The sequence below is a fragment of the Gavialis gangeticus genome, unplaced genomic scaffold (assembly GCF_001723915.1).
Source record: "Gavialis gangeticus isolate Ggan-Ray unplaced genomic scaffold, GavGan_comp1, whole genome shotgun sequence".
NCBI classification, from domain to species: domain Eukaryota; kingdom Metazoa; phylum Chordata; order Crocodylia; family Gavialidae; genus Gavialis; species Gavialis gangeticus.
Window position 1 is genome coordinate 54,746,527 of NW_017729034.1, and position 7,476 is coordinate 54,754,002.

Here is a 7,476-nt window from a genome sequence, read left to right on the forward strand (position 1 = left end):
GGGGAGTGTCCATGTGGTGTGGTGGCTTGGGCTTGACTGGTGTGGCCTATGTGGTGTGTGGTCCCTGGGGGTTTACAAGCTGGTTAGCCTTCAGCTAATTCAGCTGGAATGAAAATGGTTTGTATAGTCCCAGTAATCTTGGATCACTGTTGCAAATGGAAAGCATAAGGGACATGTAGCAGGGGCACAAGGGGGCACATGCCCCCACCTGAGATTGTTTTGTTTGTCCGCAGCTTGAGGGGCAGTTCCTCCAAAACCCGTGCACCGATCTTCTTGAAACTTGGCAGGCTTCATTCTCTCTTCGGAGTCTACCTCCTCTGAAATTTGCATCCAAATCAGACAAAAAACAACAAAGTTATAGATATTTTATTGTTTCCCCATTATACCCTATGGCCGGATCTCTGAGGTGGCTCCGAAGCTCTTTGGGAAGCCAGACGAGGCCAGCGCTTCGACCTGGATGTGCTGCTTTGGACATCAAGGCATCCAAAGCTGCTTCAGATCCAAAACTCTGTCTGAAGCCTCACAGAGCCCTATAAAACAATAAAAATCAATACAAAAATACCAGAACACGGCAATATAAGAAGGGGCTTGTCACAATAATGGGGCACAAGAACTTAGCTTAGCTTATCTATGACTACTTGTAAGTACTGATAAGGGATAGAAAGGGCAGAGAGAAAATCAGAAATGGCTGGGGAAGGGGAGGGAATATATTTTTAAATAATAATAATAAAAAAAGAAAATCTGGGGGTTTTGCTACATGACTAGCTTGGACAGCATTGTCTGACTGATCTCAGCCCATCATCTACATTGTTTCTTTCACATTTAGTCCTTCTGTCATTGAGGGAGGGTTTCTGGTCTTGGAAACCCTTTTATGGGTTTTCCCATTGAAGACAACAGGAACCACACTTAGAATTTGACCCCTAATGTGTTTGGCTCCCTTGCCTTCTGCCCCTGCATTTATGATGTCAGCCTACTTCCTGTAAGGGCTATGGCCAAAATCCACTGAACTTCACAGGGAGTGGATAAAGCCTTAAATCACCTTGCTTCTTTCACAAAGGTTCTCATCTTATAACCTTTCCCACTTCTGCTTCTGTGGTAATTCTTATACGTGGGGATTGTGCAAAGGAACAGATGCTGTTCCTGTTCCTTCCCTGTTATCGTCTCACTCCCAGAGATGCTCCCTGTAATCGTTTCATTGTTATGTTGCATTTTCTGTAAAGCTGAACAATGAATAATGGATGCAAAAACTAAGTGGCGCTTCAAGTTCATTAGTATGCACGTTGTTATAAATTCATTTCAGGAGGTGCTGTGAAGCCACGCTCCCTCCTTTTGTATTTCTAGGTGTCTTCGCTTCAGGCTCCACTAATGTTCATTTTGTATTCATTCATTTGCGTCCATAGTTTTACCTGTATTGTAGGCTATTGTTCTTATTTGCAGAGCCTCGGTTTAATTTCCTTTAGGAACATTTCTTTTGTCTCTAGGGCTTTTTCTCCAATTATCATCCTCTTAGAAACTATTAAAGCTGTCCTGCTGGTGCAGTCTAATTCTTTTTGTTGTTGTTGCTGTTGTTCTGGGGGCTTTTTTTTTTTTTTTTTTTTTTTTTTTTAAAAAAAATTTTTTTTTTTTTTTGTTGTTTTGGGGGCTTTTTTTTTTTTTTTGTTGTTTTGGGGGCTTTTTTTTTTTTTTTGTTGTTTTGGGGGCTTTTTTTTTTTTTTTGTTGTTTTGGGGGCTTTTTTTTTTTTTTTGTTGTTTTGGGGGCTTTTTTTTTTTTTTTTTTTTTTTTAAAGAAAATGTTATGATTCGTGTCCTCAAGAGTTCTGTCTTTGAAAAAAAAAAAAACAACTCATATTTTTCCTCTCTCTGCTGGCATCCAGGGCTTCTTATCCTTTTTTCATTTTCATTTTTATACCTATGTGCTTAATAGTATATGAGTCCCCCACCCATAACTATGTGAATTCTTTTTATTTGTAGCCTAGATTCAGCTGCATCAAAAGTTCTTCTGGTTATATCTTATTCTTGATGAGAAATCATGGTGTTTGTGTAAATAGCAAGCTTTATGATTTTTAGTTCCCATAAAAAGCTGAACAGAAGCTATTTTCCAATGGACTTCATTCTTGTCCTGTTGTCAGTATCTTTTACGGTTATCCCTTTCACCTATGTGACGTACATATTTTATTTTTCCTCATTAGACTGCTCAGTAACAATCCATTATCCTTCAACAGATTCATAGCAGATAAAACATTTATATTATTGGCCCTATTTTTATCTGTGCTTTATAATTCTTTTATCTCTGTTTTATAATTCTCCCTCTCTGACATATGCTATGCTTGCAAGTGTTGCTGAATTGTTAGACCTTGCCTCCAGCCATATGTACTAATGAAAATGGATGGGATGTTTTCAGAAATTATAGTTGATTCCAGATCTTCTCCCTTTGACTCATCAAAAGCTTCACACAAGACCCCCTTTGGACCAGTAATCATACCTTGCTAGCAGCAGCAGTAGTAGAAAGTGTCAATACCAAACTGATGTGTTCTCCTCTCGAGTCCTAAGATGCTTTTTCACAAGAAAACAATTGCCCATAGCACTTTTACCAAAATATAATTTGTGGAGAATAATATTCAGTGTATACACAGTGCATTTAAAGTGATACTGTGGGAACTGATGAGGACTTTCTTTGTATGCTAGATACGTATCTTACTGAAATTTTTCTTATTTTCACTGCTGAAGGCTAAGCATTCACTTAGATGTTGGTATACATTAATGTCAAAATAACTGGCCTATATGTGACAGCCCTGGTAGGATTTTACTGGCTTTTCTCTACCTTGTCCCCTCATACTGTTAGAGACTGAATGATCAATGTTTTCTCATACTTTTCTCATTTTCCAGAGAAAAAAAAGATTCTTAAGAAAATTCTACCCAAACTCTGCTGTGTAGAATGTGTAAACGTGCTGTCCCTGTTAGAATGCCTTGCTACCTAATGAGAGTATGAACTGTTTATAATAAAAAATAATAATAGAGCAAAAGGAGTGAACATACTGTTTATGCAAACACACACACACTCTCTCTCTCTCTCTCTCTCTCTCAACCTTGTATGACACATTTCTCTTTCCCTTTTGGAGCCTGACGGCACATCTCTTCCATATCACGTCCTGTACTTGACCTATATTGTAATATCCTCCAGAAAGAGTTCTCTGGAATTAAATCACCACTGTTTAGACCTCAGGTAGTTACATTTCTTTTGCACCCTGCTGAGACTGGGGACCCTACTGTAGTAGGTGCCATCAGCACCCTAACAAAGGGTGGGCAAGTGAGGCAAGAGCTTCAGGTGCTGCCTAAGGGGAGGGCACTGGAACTGAGTTAAAGGAGCACCTCGCCCTCTTGTCCCTTTTCCCACACCCTGCTCTTTCCATGAAGTGACTCCAGCGATGGTAGTGTGGAGCAGTGATGGGGTTGGCAGTGGCACACAGTGCAGGGGGAGGAAGGTGGTATAGGGGGTTAATTCTCTTGCCTCCTTTTTTTGCTGCCAAATATTGTTTTTTAAATGGCCACTTGAAACCTGTCGGCAGCAAAACAAAAAAGGACAGCCACCTGCAGCAGTGAACCTATGGCTGCTGCCTCTGCACCATGCTCTGCCACTACCCAGGGCACAAAACTGGCCAATTATATCTCTGGATGGTGGACCCACACACAGCAAAAGGCAGGCCCTGGCCTTAAAAACTTGCATTTTAACTATGCAATACAAACGGGAGATTAGAGCAGGGAAGGCAAGCAACGTGAAGTGACTTGCCTAATGACACACAGCAGGTCACGGCCAGAGCCAGGAATAGAGCCTAAACTCTTTCAAAGCTCAGTCTAGTGGCTTACCGTGACATGTACTGAAGATGAAGGAAAACAACAGAGAAGAAACATAGTGGCTTACTGTAACCTTCTCCTTCCAAACTGAAGCAAAATGGCTGATGCCTCCACATTTGAGATGGATTAGACATAAGGATAGGGCTGATGGTCCAGTGAGGAAGGGCCCTAGCTTTCTATTTGGGTTCAGTTCCTCCCCCTGCCACAGTTGTTCTAGGTTATTGGGCAGATTTCAGTAGGATCAGGGGGCACCTATACACGTGCATTGAGGCTGCTCCAACACGCTGTAATTACCACACTCCAGCAGCCTCCAGTGTCACGCGTATCAGTGTCCTCGCACTGAAAAATGGTGATGGGAGCACTTTAACTAAAGCTCTCTCTATAAGAGCTCATTCTACATAGAATGAACTTTAGTTAAATGCCCGCACTGCCATTTTTCATCATGGGGACACTGATACACATGACGATCTGGGCACTTTAATTGGAGTGGCTGTCAGAGCCATTCTAGTTAAAGAGCTCCTCCCACTCCCTGCCTCCCAGAGCATGTGTATAAACACCCAGGGTGCCTAGTTGACTCTGAGAATCTGGGCTCAGTTGCTGAGTCTCAGTTCCCCAACTGTAGAATGGACATAATAGTTTTTTCCCTTGCCTTGCAGGGATGTTGTAAGGACAGCCATGTTAAAGACTACAAGGTGATCATATGTTATGGTAATGAAGGCCACATAAGCATCACAGCTAAAGAGGATGACATCAGTTTTCAGGTACATAGCTACATATCTTGACGATTGGAGTTAACACTACAAAGTGACTTTCAGCCACATACTTTATCCTTTTCGGCAAATATTTCTTCATTCTTTCAGTCTGTTTGATTGTAGGGATTTTTGCTGCTGCTGCTGTTATTCTAGTGAAGTATTTTTAAAAGTACGTGACAGCCCAGAAATTCTGCTGCAATTAAATTGTTGGTATTTAGCTCCTACGAGCTTTCCTGTATTATTAAGTCATGTCCATTGATTCCTAAATTGTAAACTAATGAAGCCATCAATTCATCACAGCACTTCTATAACTCTACTGCTGTTGTGGGATATTGTGTTGCAGGGTTTGGTGTCATTAGGACCAATACTGCCACTTCTGGCCTTACTACTGTTTAAAAAGTAAAGTAATTAAAATTTGAATAGAGTTCAACTTTGTGGCCCTTTTGTGGCAGGTAAGCTTTTCCTGCATTACAGTATGACCCACTAATTTTAAAAATGTCAATTTCAGTGACTGTTCCTGTTCAATGTAATGGACCCTGAGTGGAACTGGAGCAGGATAAGGATTTGACATTTGCTTTGAAACAGTGGGAGATTTGAAGAAATTTTGCTTATAGAAATTGTTTGTAGTGGGACATCAATAGTGTAGATAAAAAAAAAAAAAAAAAGGGAAAAGCAATCGAAACAGCAAGAAATAGTTTCAACAGCAATAGTAACAGCAGCAATTATGCTTTTCTCTTTTTTTCTCAGGCACTGGTAATACATTTAAAAAAAAATCAAGACTGAGATTATATGTGGCAGACTTATCCATCATTCCACTCATAAGCAGATCTAGGATTTTGAAAAGAGGTGGTGTGGTGCCTCATCACATATAAACAGAACACGATTTTTTGGAGGATATTAAAAATGGGAAGCTTTACTAATCAGCTAGTGGCCCAGGGCTATTACTTAGTTTAAAACTGAAGCAAATTCAAATATGACTTTATTGGAATGTGCATTAATTTGATATATCGTATACTATGTATAGAAATGCAACAAACTGAGCAAAAAATAATCAATATGTTATTTCATTAGTCCTGTAGTCATTAGAATCAAATGTCCATCTCTCTTTTCAAATTCATAAAACAAAATCTAACCATCTTGAGCATCATGGCAGTGCATCCAGTCAGTGCTTTATGGAAAGTTATTTCCAAACCTGACAATGTTCATCTAAGTTAATATTTCCATACTTGAGTTAATGTTTTTTGCTAGAATCAAAAACAGTCTTCAGGGCTGTGAAATAGGAGCTATATTACCAGGAACAGCTGCAGACAGCAGAATGGCAGAAGAAAGAATAGCTTCACCAGTTTTGTTCATCAAGACAATTAGAAAAGAGAAGGGCATTAATACCAGGGGAATGAAGAGTTTAGGAGGCATCAGGTAGATTACAATGAGACATTAAGTCAGTTGACTCCCTTACTGTTGTCTTAAATGGAATGTTGCTGCCATTGCCAACCAGTTGTTTTAAACTGTGTGTGAACCTGGAAGCAAAGCGGGGTGCAACTGCCCCAGTATACCGTCCCACTGGATCCGCCCCTGATTCCATCTACGTTGTTTTCTTGGTTCAGATTGCTCTGCATTGTACTGATTTACTACCAAAATGCATAATTTTGGTACTAAATCAGTACAATGCAGAGCAGTCTGAACCAAGGCCAGATCAGCGGAACTGTGTCAACCTAGCAGCCACCTACAATACAGTTAACCACCAATGACTCCTCTATAACACCCTGGATATGGCAAAAGATCTACACTTTACAGAGCTGACATTAACCTTGCTTGATAATGGACTTTTATTTTGTCAAACTGGATGGGAAGCAAAGCAGATGGAGATGACAGATTAATGGCCTCCCTCAAGGAAGCATACTTGCGCCACTGTTATACAATATCTATATGAATGACCAACCAATCAATTTGGAAACAAAACGTTTCATCTATGCAGAAAACCTGTGCATAAAAGCCCAAAACACTGGCTTTGACCATGTTGCAAATGCCTAAAAGAGGTGTAATTGGCTTAACCTCATACTACATTGAAGACCAGTGATGTGCCAACCCAACTAACACACAAGTGAGGTCAACTGTCACCTCAAAACTACATGGTCTGAGACCCCAGTATCCCACTGTCCAAATCCAGTTTACCTGGGAGTCACTGCACAAATATCTGAAGTCACACCAGCACCCAATCTCTCAATACCATACTAAAGGAGACATGATTTCATAAACATTAGGGCTGGAAGGGACCTCGGAAGATCATCGAGTCCAGCCCCCCACCCGAAGGGCAGGAAGTCAGTTGGGGTCATAGGATCCCAGCAAGATAAGCATCCAATTTACTCTTGAAGGTGTTCAATGTAGGTGCTTGAACCACCTCCGATGGCAGGCTGTTCCAGACCTTGGGGGCTCGGACAGTAAAGAAATTCTTCCTCATGTCCAGCCTGAAATGGTCTTGCAGTAGCTTATAACTGTTCGGCCTCATCATCCCTTAGGGCGCTCTGGTGAACAAATGTTCCCCCAGATACTGGTGGTCACCTCTGATAAGCTTATAGGTGGCCATCAGATCACCCCTGAGCCTGCAGTTTTCCAGGCTAAAGAGCCCCATGGCTCTCAGCCTGTCATCATAAGGTCTGTTTTCCTGACCTCTGATCATGCGCATAGCTCTTCTCTGGACTCTCTCAAGCTTCTCCACATACTTTTTGAATTGTGGGGCCCAAAACTGGGTGCAGTACTCCAGCTGCAGTCTCACCGAGGCTGAGTACAAGGGAAGAACGACATCCCGGGATTTGCTTGAGAAGTATCTATGGATGCAAGCCAGTGTTTTGGTTGCTTTACTAGCTGCAGCATC